Here is a 15,590-nt window from a genome sequence, read left to right on the forward strand (position 1 = left end):
ATGCCCCACCATCTCTTCCTCACCATCTCTTTTCTTTCCCTCATGGGATAATGCACACCCCATGGTCTGTCTTTGTCCTTTCTCTCTCACAACTCGTAGTTCAGTTATTTTTAACTCAAGTAAAATATTTCTCCTAAATCCCTCTCTCTGTTCTTTGCATATGGTGTTTAATAAATGTTTGTTGAACTGAATCAAACATAATCCAGATGGGTTAGAACATAAAATGTTTATAGAAAAATACTGTGAAATAAGTCTGGAAAGGTAATTTGGCACCCCCTTGCAGGAGACCTTGAGTGCTATACCAAGGAATATGTATTTTTATCCTATAGGGAAAAGGGAGGCACTTGTGGTTTTTAAGCAAAGAGTGATGATCAGGTCTGTGCTTTAGAAAGATTATTTTAGTATTTGGGGTATGGATTGGACTAGGAAGAGATTAGAGGCATAGAGGTCAATTAGGAGCCTAGAACAAGAGCCCAAGTAAGAAGAAACCCTGATTCTGGTGGTGGTTATATGATTTTTAAAAAGGGGACAGATAAGTGAGTTGACAGTACTTAAGAACTAATTGGATGAAGGAGATGAGGGAAAAGGGAGAGTCCAAAATTGCTGAGGTTTCGATGAAAAAAGAATACTAAAGTAGTCTGGCAGAAGCTAGAAACATCTCACACCCTGTAGCAAGATAAGCTCAAAATGGGTATATGATTCATACATACATAAAAAAGTGACAGCAAATCAGAACATGGAAGAAATTGCCTGTCAGATATATGGATATGGGAAGAAGAGTTCATAACCAAACTAAAAATAGAAAGGTTCATAGTAGGTCATGTGGATAATTTTCATTATATAAAATTTTGTTTCTGTACCAGCAAAACCAATGCTGCTAATATTAGAAGAAAAGTAGAAACAGAAAGAAATCTTTGTAGCAAATTTCTCTGATAAAGATCTCAATTCTCAAATACATGGGAAACTTAGCCAAATGTATAAAAATAAGAACCCTTTTCCAATTGATACATGGTCAAAGTACATGAACAGGCAATCTTCAGAGGAAGAAATCCAAGCTATCCGTAGTCATATGAAAAAGTGCTGTAAATCAGTGATGTCAAACTCAAAAGCAAAGCAAAACAGGAGCCACTAAATCATACATACGGATTGCTGCAAACCACATATTTTCTCAGAAAATCACATATTAGCATTTTGTACACACACACATATATGTGTACATATTTGTGTGTGCATGTGTCCATGTGTTATTTTCATTTATTTGGTTCAACATTTCCCAGTTACATTTTAATCTGGCCTGTAGGCCATGTGTTTGATACTCCTGCTCTAGACTACTAAGAATTAGAAAACTACCAATTTGAAAACTCTGAGGTTCCACTTCACATCCATCAAATTGTCTAAGAGAACCAAAAAGATCAAGGACAAATGCAAGAGGGTCTGTGGGAAAAGAGGTACACTAAGGCTCTACTGGGGGAGCTGTGAACTAGTCCACCCATTCTACAAAGCAGTTTGGAATTATATCTCAAGAGGTATTAAACTGTATATATCTTTTTTACCCAACAATACTGTGTAATGGTAATTATGAGAGTTAAAGATCTTCCCCACCCATTAATGGGCCTGCCCATTTAGGGAAGCTTGATTAGGGGAGGCCCACACGTTTTGTTAATTTTCTAATGAGGCACTGGTTCTCTAGGATTGTGGATGCCCTCTAGCTCTGAAAAGTGTATAAATACTCTGAGGTGAGGTTTTACTTCAGGAGCTTACTCATTGGAAGTGTTTGTTTGGCCAGATGAAACTTTGGGCAGCCATAAAGGAGCTCCAGGCTTTGAAAACCCAGAAGCTGGTGCTTCACTCTCTGGTAACTATGTATGTATGGTCAGACAGTTGGATCTGCCTGCTCACCTGTGATGTATGTATTGTTTACGTCAGACAGTTGGGAGCCCTATCTGTAGGTTGATCTTTGTTTCTCTATTTTCTCTGAAGTTCAGGGTGCTGACTTTTTCCCCTGAACCAAGTGAATGATACATGTGCTTGATTAAAGTGATTGTTGACCCCTCAAAAGTTGCTTTCCTTTTAGAAAAGCAGATCTAAGAACTTGTACAGTAGGTCCTCCTGTATATGGCGCGGTCCTTTCTGTTACATACTGCTACTAAGTCTATACTCCAAAAAGATCAAAGAAAGAGAAACAGAGAAATATGCAGAAAATATTTATAGTAGGTCTTTTTGGTAGTGGCAAGGAAAAGGAAAATGAGGAAATGCCTATCAGCTGGGGAAGAGACGAACAAGTCATGGTATATAAATGTGATGGAATGCTGTTGTGCTTTATGAAATGATGAAGGGGATGATTTCAGAAAAACCTAGCAAGACTTGCATGCAATGATGCAAAGTAAGGTGAGCAGAACCAAGAGGACGATTTATACAATAACATCAGTATTGTAAAAATCATCAGCTTCAAAAGGCTTAATAATTGATCAAAACAATGACCAGCCCCATTTCCAAAGGGCTCATCATGAAGCATGCCATACACCTCCAGATAGAGAGCTGATGGTCTTAGAGTCAAAACTAAAGCATGTTTTCTTCTTTTCCTTCCTTTTTCTTTCCTCTTTCTTTCTTCTTTCCTTTATTTCCTTCTTTCATCCTTTTTTTGACATGGCTAATATAGGAATTTGGTTATTTATAGAGGTATTTATAATGGGTTTTGTTTTTCTTGCCTTATCAATGGATGGCAGAGGGAAGAGAAATAAGAACTGAAAAGAAAATACAATTTTTCAAAAAGAAAAAAGCATTTTAAGCACTAAACATCTAATCTTTTAGAGCAGAAACTGCAAATTGAAAATAATAGTACCATACTGATCATATTATAGGCTATACCCTTAAAATGAAATCTCTTTGGACTAAAAAAAAAAAAAGTCAAAAGTAAACAGAAAAGTATCAGTTATAACCTGCACATGGGTGTCATAGAAATCAGACTAAGTAGAAATCACAGGCTATGTTTGGACCAACAATATGAAGTAATTCTGGGCAGGCATGAATCTGACAACTGCACCCCTCCCTCCAGTGTCCGAGGGAACAGTTTCTCTGTTTTTTCAGGAGAATCAGAGAGCAGAGGCCCCTTCTACCTGGCTGTAGGGTTCAAGTTGTTTACTGCCCCCTCCCAAAGAACAGAAGGTTTTTTAGCCTGCAGAGAATATATAGTTTGTGAATTCCAGAGAGTTCAACAAACCATGGCTGCCTCTGCACCTTCCATGTAGCAGAACAAACAAGTCATAAGGATTGCTTATCTGAATGAATAATCATTTTGCTGCCAGGAACCACGCTCAGAAAAGTCCCTTAAAGCTCTAATACTCATAACCTCAAGGATCAGCTCTTTAATATTTGAAAGATACAACTAATATTAATGGTTAATAATAGCATTTATATAGTGCTTCTAAGTTTGCAAAGCTTAATGTAAGTTCAATACATGTAATGTTTTTGTAATGTGAGTTTACATACATTATATCACTTGATCCTCACTCACAAAAACCCAGGGAGGAGATTCTATCATTATCTCCTTTTTCTAGATGAAGAAATTGAAGCACACGAGACTGAGTGACTTGCCCAAGGTCACACAACTAGCAAGCGTATGAGAGAGGATTTAAACTCAATCCTCCTTACTCCAAGTCCATTCCCACCTCATTGCCCAATAGGAAGAAAGAATAGGTTTGGAAAGAGGAAGACAGTAGCACATATAGAAGGACAGAAAAATATAGGTGCAAGATAGATGGTGATCTCCATTGGGATAGATGTCAGCTAACTCCATTCTCATTTACAAGGATCTATGTGCATTTGCAAGAGTTAATTAATAGCAAAACTACTTGGTCTTTTCAGGGAGTATTCTGAATCGGAATGTATCTCTGACCTCTAATTTGAGTACATATGAACCCAAATCAAATTCAATATCTGGGAGTCACTAGAAGTTACTATATTTAAATGTCTTAAGGAAAAATTAGAACAATCATCAATTCTGTCACGCTGCAGTGATCTGTGTGCTCCGCAATGCACCAGAGAAAATGATAATATGGATCTCATGCATTTCTTGTATCCATTTAAGTTAACCATCATGAGGACACTAAATTATCTGCATTCTTTAAACCCTTACTTAAATTTCTTCTCTCGACATATCACGCCCTCAGACTAAATTATTCACCTCACTAAACTCCCTAAGCCAGCGAAACAGATCTGTTTTCCAGCTAAAGTCCTGTTGTCAGAAGAGCTACCTGCTCAACCAGCAAACCTACGATCCTTTCCCTTTTAAATCAAAAGATAACGAGGAAGATTCATCATGTCAAAAAATAGATATGTGAAGCTTGAAATCCATCAGACTATTTGTTATACAGCTCCAGGATCGAGAAAACAAAGACACTCTGATTCTTCAGGAGGTATGTATGCATTATCACAACCCGCTGAGGTGAAATGGCTTCGTTACATTTGTGTGACAGTCACCATTTTAACAGCAGTGGGGGACCAAAGGAGCTGAATTCCAGGGCATGGTGGAGGGAAAACACTAGCAAAGGACCTTTGTCCGCATGTGTGACTGTGCCAGTGTTGGGAGAGTGCACATAAGCTTTAAGTAGGGCTGATTCTTTATTCGCCCACAGTATTCATCAGACTTTTCCTAAGGAAATTCAGGAATGCATTTTTTTAATAGACTAGGTGGCTAGTAAATGATTTAAGATTATCAAATTCATAATGGCCTATTTAATATGTCCTGAAAGTACATATACAACAGAGTGGGTACAACATAGGTCTTTCTGTACAACCCTTTATATAAAAACATGATATTTGATTCATTTATAGGATTTAAGAAAGATCTTGGTTTATAATGAAGTATTTGGTATTCCTTTTTGTTTTATTCCTTTATTTGAAAGTAATGAATCAATGTTAATAAACCCCAACACTCTCACATCAGAAGTATTAAGAATTTTTATTATCTTGAAAATTCAAGAATCTAATTAATCAGCTGTGGCAACCGTTTTGCTACTTAACTCTCTCCAAGGCAGTACAAAATAAATGAGCTAAGATATGTGATTGGTGGAGACAATTAGGGGAAGTAACTGTCCTAATAGACCCTAAACAGAGGTTGCTGCTCTACATTGGTCTAACTTACTTTGTAATCAGTCTCCACTTTACTTCGGACCATAGAGATACAGCCTCTGCACCATCTTGACAAGACCATGGAGTCTTAACATTTTAAAGGTTAGGAGATGTCAGAGTCTTTAACAGCTTGTCAAAGACTGGGCAGATTAGTTGCCAAGGCTGAAAGTGCTTTGGGCTTCTGTTATTGATTGATGATCAACAAAGAAAAGGTCACTCAGTGCTTGGCAACAAGGAAAAGGAAGAGAAAGAGCAAATCATTTATAGGAAAGTCAGGAATACTCAGTCAGCAAACATTTATTAAACCCTGTCATATGCCAGAATTTGCCTTCCTACTGGTGGGACTATTTAATATATCGAGGACATGGGTGTAGCTGCTAACTAGGAGGGTCTTTGTTTTCATCCTTCAAAAAGAATAAAAGAAAGAAAAGTTCAAATAGGGAAAAAGATACAAAGCAAGCTCACAAGATACAGGCTATCATTATAGCTACATTTATTGAGAAACAATATGGTATAGTGGAAAGAATGATAGATTTGGGGAATCTGGGTTGGAATCTCAAGTCTATACTTGTTATGTGTGTCCTTAGGCAAATCACTTCTCAGTTTCCTACCTGTAAATGCAACTAGATGACTTCTAAAATTCCTCCCAATCTAAACTTCTATTAACCTATGAAAGCTACTGGTTGCTAGTTTCTGGTTCAAAGCCAAGAAAAGCTGTTGAATCCTTTTCAACTGCTACAAAAAAAATAGATTTTTCTTGCTCCTGTTATTATAGTTACTTTGTTAATAATGCAAATCACAACTGACTGATTTTTATGTTTTATGGAATCTGTGATTTCATTCAACTGGGGAATTTCCTCTTTAATGCCAATTGTCTTTCACTTTGCAACTTATAAAGATGATAGAGGCACAGAGAAAAGTGACTTGCCCAGGGTCACGCCGCTTGACCTAGCTCTTCTTGACTCTGTGATCAGCTCTCTAGCCATCAGCCACAGCTACTTCTCAAATACTTATAAAACACAGGAAAACTCTCAGGATAACAGGTGCAGAAACTTTATAATGACACCCTAAACAACCAAATACCGAATTAAATTATTTTTGTCTAACTGAATGGTGCCATAAGAATATTGCAAAGCAATTAACTCTTAAATATGAATTGATAAAAATCAATAACCTTCCCTGCTATAAGCTGAATAACATTTAAAACTCAGCAGATTAACAACAATTATAATCATAGTATTTATATAGGACTTTGTATTTTGCACAGACGTTTACATGGTATTGTATTTGATCATCACAAGTCTCAGAGGTAGATACTATTATGCCCATTTTACAGATGAAGAAATTGAAACTAACAAACTCTAAGTGACCTACCCAGGTTCACAGCAGTGTCTGAGGCTGGATTTGAACTCGTATCTTTCTCAGTCTTATTCCATTATTCTATCTACTATGCCACCTAGATGCCTCAAAAAGTTTGAGAGTGATGGATTTGGAGTCACTCTCATTCAGTAAGTCAATAGCATTTATTAAGCACCCACTGTGTGCACCATGATAACCACTGAGGATATATAGAAAGGCAAAAATGCAACCTTTTCTCTCAAGGACCTCACAGTCTAATGGAAGGGACAATATGCAAATAACTATATACCAATGACACATATATGTCTGTATGTGTGTGTATGTGTGCGCGCACGCACACTAAATGAAAGGTAATTGTTGAGGGAACCTGGGGAGGATTTGAACATAGTCTTGAAGGAAGATGGGAAACCTTGAGTTACAGGCAAAGAAGAAAAGCATTCTGGGTATGGTGGACAGTCAGGGTAAATGCCTAGAGGGGAGGAGGAAGGAAGATGAAGTGTCATGTGAGGAGCAACACAGAGGTTGGTGTACCTAGATTATAAAAAGAATGCATCAAGCATAGTCAAAAATAAGATCGGAAAGATGTGAAGGGACCAGTTTGTGAAAGGCTTTATGAGTTGTAAAGAATTTCTATTTGATCTTTCAGGAGCAAATCTTGGAACCATTGGAATTTATCAAGTAAAGGGATAACATGGTCATACCTAACCTTTAGGACAATTACATTAGCTGCTGAGTGGAATGGAACAGAGTGGAGAAAGACTTGAGGCAGGAAAACCTAATAGCTACAGGAGTTGTCCAGGTCTGAGGAAATGAAGGTCTGAACCATGGTGTCCTCAGTGTGAGTGGAGAGGAGACAATATGAGAGATGTTGTAAAGGTAGACACTAGAAATGTAAGTTGAGTGCAAAGGAAGAGTTATGGGTAACCCTGAGGTGGTGAGTCTATATTACTGGGAAGATGGTGGTTTCTTCTAGTGGTAGAGAAGCTGGGAAGGCAGAAGGGTTGGAGGAAAGGGGACAGAGATAATGAGTTCTGTTTTGGACAACTTGAGTTGAAGATGCCTATGGATGCCTATCCAATTTGGGGTGTCCCAAATTGATGGTTGGTAAGGTAGGACTGAAACTCAGTAGCAATATTAGGGCTGGAGATACATGGTACCTGTGAGTATACTTTCTCACCAAAACACCCAGGGTCTGTGGAAAAAATGACATCTACCCTAAAGTACATGGTCGTGAAGCACATGTGTAGAGAACAGATGTGGCAAAGGGGTATCTCCTAATTCCTGGTCCTGGAAATTCTTTTCTCCCTTTGTAGATTCCCCATGATGTTTGCTGCAGAGTATGGAGTAAGTAATGGACAAGGTGTGCCACTGCTCAGCCAAGTCAAACTGGGCTTGGCTACTAATAGACTAATTTAAACATGTTGCTTAGCTACCAGTCATAGTTGCTGCTGGGCTGGGCCAAACTGTCCACTTGGCTACTAGGCTAGACGACTCCACTGCTGCTAAACTGACTGTGGTTGTTGCTGCTACTCCCACCTTCAACTTGGACCTCTGGGTCCTCTGGGACCTCTGGATCTTCAAAATTGACAGGGTCACCTGGGAACTTCCTGCTTGTAATATTCATTCACCCTTCCCACTCTCAAGACAAGCTCAAAATAAGCATGCCTTGCCCATAGCCACGAAGGAAAGGGAGAGTTTAAGGCGTTTGTTTGTTTGTTTGTTTACCTACTTTTGCTTACCGACTAAGTTCTGGTTCAGCACCCCAAGTCATTAGTTCTTCCCACTTCTCAATCAAATAGGAGACTTCATCCTCATACAATGCCAATCCCTGAGTCTTCATGACTGGAAACTAGCTCCTCTCAAGTTTCCACATGCTCACTTAGGCTGAAACAAAACTGGAAATATCTGTTCAGCCCATTAAAATTAGAAATGGCAGTTAGGTCACATAAAGATGAGGTTTCTCAAACATGTGATATCCAGAATTTTGGAAGTCACTCTTACCCATTCTCCAACCCCCATGATAACAACTTTCACAGAACAGAAAATGAAACTTTACAGGCCTTTGCCCATATGACTGATGAGAAATTTCATGAGCTACAAATGTCTGAGTCAGTGCTTTCTGAGGCAAACCTTTCAAAAACTCTGAAATCCCAAATACCTAACTACCTCATTTACTCTATGTCTACACGCCCCAAAATGATAAACTGGTCAGTATAGTCAGTCATCATTCATCAAATTGTGAAGAGGATGGGGAAACAATCAAACCAGTCATGAGTCATAAGAAAGGGCCAAAGTCCTTTATAAGATGACTGGATATTTTGTCTTCTTAAAAAGGAATAGGATACGGAGAAGGCATATTTGTATGAGTACATCCAGGAACCAATGTGGAGAAGCATGATGGAGAACATTTGGGTGAAGATGAGACATAAGTGACTTTGTCAGCAAAGTATATTACTATGGACAGAAAAAAAAAGTACAGATGAAGAATTCAGGAAACAGGTCTAAAGTCTGCTACAGAGGCTTGTTGAAAGGTGATAAGGAACTTTGATTTTTCAAACATTTACTCAAGCTGTCTTTCTTCAACAAAAAACCGGAGCATTGAATAACATCTTTATTGCTTTGTTGATAATTTCATCCCTTAAAATGTAGAGGAACTATCGAAGTGATTTTATATTGTGGATATGATCCTTACTAACCAGAAAAACTTGTTATTGCATTGGAAATGATGGGAACCTTGATGAGGAAGTGACTGCTACATCTCAAAATCTGTGATAGAGAAGGATAATCTGGGAACAGGCTAATCTAATGCAAAATTTTAGTAGACCATGTTTCAAAAAGGGATAGAAACCATGTTTCAGAAGAGGGATAGATAGAATTCCCTTGAATAAAAAATTATAGGGGAAATCACTACAGAAGGGATGTTAGAAGGCCAAGAATGAAAATTTGAAGACATTAAGGGAAACAGTTACAAAGAAGAGGAAAAATGAGTTTTCTGAAAAGAACGATGTGGGTGTACACAGAACTAACCAACTAACTTCAATTTTTAAAAAGAAATGTGCAGAAGATGAAAACAAAAGCAGGCGACAGAGGAACTCTGCAAAGACAGAAAACAGTCCTATAAGAATAGTGTCAGGTGTTGTAAAGCCCAGAATGAGCTATGGTTGATCAGGAAAGAAAAACAAAAAGATGAGGGATGGGGGTTAGCTATATTGGAAGAAAGGAAAAGATCAAAGTAGGGATGGGATCAATGCTTCAGATAGATGGTCAATAACATGGTCAATGACATCAGAGAGAACATAGTGCCACTCAGTTCTTTTGTTTCTGTTTTCTCTGCCAAGGAGAATGGTATGTGCACTGGAAATATCAGAACAGAAATGACTCAAGGGGAGTTAATTTTCAAGATAGTAAGGAGGTGGTAAAAGCTCCTAGCAGTCCTTGCAAATTCAAGGCACCTAACCTAAATGAACTACACCTAAAGTAGTGAAAGAAGTGGTAAACATGATTACTGAGCCACCATCAGTCATAAATGAAAGATTGTAGAGAATGGGAGAGATACCACAGAACTAGAGAAGAATAAATGTTATCCTAGTTTTCATAGAAGGAAAAAACTAGAGCTTGCCAATTTCCAATGAACTTGTCTTCAATTTCTGAAGAAGAAAAAAATCCTGAGATACACTGGTAGATCTTACTAGCTCTAGAGTAACTTTTCCAACCTTCATGTGACCTAATGAGTCAAAGGCCCCAGTGCTCATCTGACCTCACTCCACCGTCAGGGTTCTGGGGGTGTCTTACTGATCTACTAGGGTCCTTCTAGAACATGATCAGCTCAATCCCCCAGTATCAATCACCAGTGAATACTGCCCCATTATCATTCACCAATACCCGCTGGAATCTCCTCAGTATCATTTAACTATTTGATAGCAATTTGATATCTCCTATAAGCAGTTAACATCTTTTACAAAGTGATATTTATTGGAAAAACTAGAGCAAAACCAGAAGTACAAACATATTCCTTACAACTACAGCCACATTCTCTGCTTTACCACTTTGGTCCCTGCAGAAAGTAGGCTAAAATTCAAAATGGATGTGACACATATTCCTCCTTCCACTGAATTAATTTCCAGGCACAACCTAGCAAATTAATGAGTTGCTCCTTTGCCTACAGCAAACACATGGTGTCGTGGCTGCCAGATCTATCCACTGAAGATATGGGTCAAGTAGATTGTGCCTCAGAAGTCACTGCTCACTAGGCTCAGCTACTGGAAAATTCTGCTGGCTCTTTCAAACTTGTAAAACTCACAAGGCTGTTTTCTCTCCAATATTCTTTTCCTTAAGACCAGGAAAGAAACAGAACACGGACAGAAGAAATATCAGGGACTTGTGTTCATGGCCCATATGGTTGTCTAGTTGAGGAAGTAAAGGCTTTGGGTATCTCTCTTCTCACTCAGGAGCTAATAGCATTTCTTCTCTAAATCACCACCAGGAAAGAGACAATGCAGTTTGACCTGTCTGTCAAAATTTGACAAAATTAAAGGGCTTGCATTTACCATATTGGAAGCAGACAGGAAATAATGAATGAGTACCTGCATATGCTCTTAATTGGGGCAAGGCATGTCTGTTACACATTATTATGTACATGAGAAACAAGCTCACCAAATCCTCCACATAGGTTGGCAGCAAAAAGAGTCCCCTGCATATGTTCTGAGGACTGGACCCCCACTAACTATTCCCCAGGTTATACTCTATTAAAGAGGCAAATGGACATCTAGAAAATGAAGCAGCGTTTATAGAGAGCCTACATGACTTTATCAAGAATAGGTCATGTGAGTGTACCTTTATATTCTTTTTTTTTTTTAGTTACCAAACCAGTAAGTCAGGGAAATAATGTAGTTTTTCTCTAGTAGTAGATAATTTACCTAGATTTTAAACAAAACATTGGGCAAAATATTTCATGCAATTGATTTGGAAATGATGGAGACATGTGGGTTGTATTAACAGATGAATTAAGAACTGTTTGAATGACCACACTCACGGGGTAGTCATTAACGGTTACATATCAGCTTGAAAAGAGGTCTTGAGTACAGGAGCCTGGGAATCTGTGCTTAGCCTGCCATGTTTACCACTTTTATCAATCACTTCCATAAAGACAGAGAGGGCAGGCTTATTAAGTATACAAATGGCACAAAACTGGGGAAAGGGCTAAGCCTGGATGACAGAGGTAGGATTAAAGAGATCTCAGTAGGCTTTTGTTGTTCCCTGACCGCCCCATTGTTAGACTTACCTTCTACCTTAAATGATCATGTATAAGCTTACATAGCATGATTATACAGACATATGTATACATACTGACACATATCTTCATCTATCTATAACCATGGCCATACATTCTATAGCTCTTCAATAAAATATAAGCCCCTTGAGGGCAGGTTCTATTTTTCCCCTTATCTTTGCATCTCCATGAATAGGCACAGGGCCATGCATATCGTCAAGTCTTAGCAAGTGTTTGCGAAATTTGATTGGATTTTAAGTATCATAATGGCCATTATAAAAAGGAAGAAAAGGCTGCAGAAAAGTTAGGTGACTTGCCCAGAGTCACTCACCTACTCAGTGTTAGAGCTAAAATTTGTATTCAGGTCTTTTGACCATGAGAATCAACTTTCCTATCAAGAATCTGAGGGGCTTTTTTTTAATAGTAGTAGATAACAATATCAAGCTTCTTAGGGGAAAGAAGGATTTTTAATCACTTCACTCTTTATTTCTATCCATTTTTAAAATCCACAACTTCATTCTTCCCTTTCAAAAGTTATCATCATCTAGCATTTATGAAGTTCTCATAATAATGTACTCCCAAGGCATTCAAGACCCTCAGACTCCTAGCTCTAACCCCATTCCTTCTTCCTTTTCATTTTTTTCTGGCTTCCCATTTACCTGGTGCTGACCATCCTTAAGGCATGTCAGGATTTAATATGTTGGGTCTCCTCTTCTGAGGATGATGGCATTGCACGTAATCCAGGCGTTTGAAGAGAATTGATTTTACATCCCAGACAATCCAGCCTCCCAGAACAACTTCTGAAATCAATCTTCTCAGCTCCTGGAATAATGCATTTTGCATGTTCTCCAGATGCCGCTGCCATGGTGACAGAGTTGCCAGCAGCTTTCTCTCCTGCCTTATTGTAATGAACTGCTTGGCTTCACTTCAAGCAGAAGAGCTGGAAAATAAAGCAGGGGAGATGATTAAAATGAAGTACTCTTAAGTCCTTCCCTCTCCTGTGTATCCATGGTGCTGGCCCTCCTAAAAATCCATGTCTGTCCTAATAGCCAGTCGTTTCTCCCATGCAGAAATTCTGTGCCTTTTTCTTAGTCTTAAAAAAAATTGCTGAATTCATTTATACTCTTTGATGAGATGAAATCACTGAACTGACCATTCCAGGAACATTTTCTTAGCTATCTTAACAAATATTTGCTCTGCAAATCAAATCACTCAAGTTGATTGGAGCCAGTTAATATGACCAAAAACCTCAAGATCATTAATATTTTCTCTAAGTCAATTACTTTCAATATAACCTTTATCAATGGGAGATACTACACTGTAAACTACCTGTCAGCCACACCTTGCAAATTAATTCTGAGACCAGACTGTAGTGAATATCTCTATCTCAAAACCAACACAGTGATTGTACCTGGTTTCTTCTCTCAACTTCCTTGTTTCTGTTGAGGTCACCATCATTCTTTCAATTACAAAGACCCAGAGTCATCATCCATTCTTCCCTTTTCCTTTTCTCTTCCCCCTGCTCTATCTCCCAACTCTAAGCATGTCCCCACCATGACCGGAACTCTCTCATTCCTCATCTCTGTCTCCTGGCTTCCCAGGCTTCCTTGAAGTCTCACCAACCCATCTTCTACAAGAAGCCCTCTCCAGTCCTCATAATCTTAGCACCTTTCCTCGAGACTATTTCCAATTTTTCCTCTATATAACTTGTTTGTAGATAATTGTCCACTGAGAGCAGGGACTACGTTACTTTCCTGTCTTTATCCTGAATGCTTGGTGCAGTTCCTTGTACATAAAAAGAGCTTAATAAATACTTTATTCCTGCATTCATTAGACTATGAACTTCCTGATGGTGGGGGCTTTTTTTTCAGCCCAGAGCCTAGGACATGATAGGTGTTTAATAATTGCTTGTTGACTGACTGACTGTCTCACCATCCCTCAGCCTGTCCCCATCTCCATTCACTGGTCAATTGCTATGAATTCTACCTCAGTGAGTTTATCAGCATTTAGCATCTTAAGAGTTCTTGTGTAATAATCACTCACAAAGTCCCTGATTATTCTTCCTGCCTATTCTCTTCCTTCCCCAAATCATCCTCCACGATGATGCCAAAAATAATCCTTAGTAGTCAACAGGTTATTCATGTTGGATGAATGAAGCCACAATTCAGGAAAGATACCAATAACGTGGAGCATATACAGAGGTGGGCAAGCAAAATATTAAGAGATTTTGAGTCTATGTCATCTACATGCCTAAGGCACTGAGACGCTATACACTGTAGTATAGAGAGAGCTGGACTCAGAGTCGGAATGATTTCAGTTCAAGTCTTGACTTTGACCAACATTATTTGTGTGACCTTAGACAAGGCACTTAACCTCTCTATGCTCTAAGAAATTCTCTGAAACTAGAAACTGTAGAGAAGTTAATGCTTTGCGTTGGTGGAAGGAAGTTCTTCATCAGTTCCTAACCCTCATGAAATCATAGATCTGAATCAAAATTTTAAAAATACACCTGACATTATGCTATGTGCTGTGTGATACAAAGACAAAAATTACATACCACCCTAATGTCCAGGCATCAGGGGAAACAATTTATACATATACCATCAGTATACATAAAAAAATACAGCCAAAGTAAATACAATTGCCCTCGACTCATTCACACCAACTGACATTTTCTTGATATGGTGTATCCTTATTCCCTTAAGATCCATTAATGTCTTATCCAAGTCAATTGCTTTCAAATATAACCAATTTCAATGGAAGACACATTAGGTAATTTCAGCAAATTACCTGCCAGCCTTACCTTGCAAATTAATTCTGAGACCAGACTATAGTGAAGCATCTCTATCTCAAAACTAATACAGTGATTTTGAAAGGGGAAATTTTGATAGGGGATGTATAATAGAATACAACTTCACTTACAGCACATATTAGGCACTTGGGGGGCACTGGGCTTGAGTCAAGAAATGCTGAGTTCAAATCCTACCTTGGACACTTACCAACTGTGTGACTCTAAGCAAGTCACTCAGTCTCAGTTTCCTCACCTATATAATGAAAGATTTGGACCCAGTGACTTCTAAGGTTTCCTCCAGCTCTGCAGTTATGATTCTATGAAATGGACATCCTAGAGCAGTGGTCTCAGGGTTAGATTTCATGTTTGTTCTAAATTAATGTCATTTGTCAATTTTCACTGCTACTAGTTCAATCTTTGTTTCTCTTCACAATGATTTGTTGATCTGAAACATTCCTCAGAATAAAGGGACAAAGGACTGATGCTGAGGAGGAGTTTGAGGTCTGTGTTCTATGGTATTTTATTTTTTTATTTTTGGAGGCAAGTAACTTGCCCAGGGTCACAGAGCTAGTAAGTGTCTGAGGCCAAATTTGAACTCAGGTCCTCCTGACTCCAAGGCCAGTGCTCAACCACTATGCCACTTAGTTGCCTGTGTTCTATATTATTAAAAATTAAGCCTTCAAGTGCCAATTTTTGTTACTATTTGATGGTCTCAGCTCTCACAAATAGAATGTATTTACAAACTTCCCTAACTAGATAAACAGAGTAGAGCAGATTCACAGCATTCATATATAGTTCTCCTTCCAAAAGTTCCATAAATATGAAGTAGTTAGTATGTTTTAATACACGAGTGGACCTGGTATCAAGAGATTTGGGTTCGAATCTTGCCTGGGACACTACATAGTTGTATGATCGTTAAAAAAAGTCATAGAACCTCTCAATGCAGGATTTTCTTTACTTGTCAAATGGGGATAATGTATGAATTAATGACAAAGCATTTACCATGTGCAAAAACTATGTTGAAGATATAAGCATTGAGGA

The 15,590-nt window shown here is 38.4% G+C and overlaps 1 long non-coding RNA gene across 15 annotated transcripts in view; it reads right to left on the reverse strand.

Annotated features, from left to right (window-relative positions):
- LOC140530917 (uncharacterized) overlaps nucleotides 1-15,590 on the reverse strand; it is a 1,083,438-nt gene that overhangs the window by 588,028 nt on the left and 479,820 nt on the right. For all 15 annotated transcript variants that reach the window (XR_011976155.1, XR_011976146.1, XR_011976158.1 and 12 more), the window contains 2 exons: nucleotides 12,418-12,698; nucleotides 8,229-8,373 (listed from right to left, as the gene is read on the reverse strand). This is a non-coding gene — a long non-coding RNA (uncharacterized lncRNA). The remainder of the gene's footprint in view (nucleotides 1-8,228; nucleotides 8,374-12,417; nucleotides 12,699-15,590) is intronic.

This window comes from Notamacropus eugenii, chromosome 3 (assembly GCF_028372415.1).
Source record: "Notamacropus eugenii isolate mMacEug1 chromosome 3, mMacEug1.pri_v2, whole genome shotgun sequence".
In the NCBI taxonomy this organism is placed as follows: Eukaryota; Metazoa; Chordata; class Mammalia; order Diprotodontia; family Macropodidae; genus Notamacropus; species Notamacropus eugenii.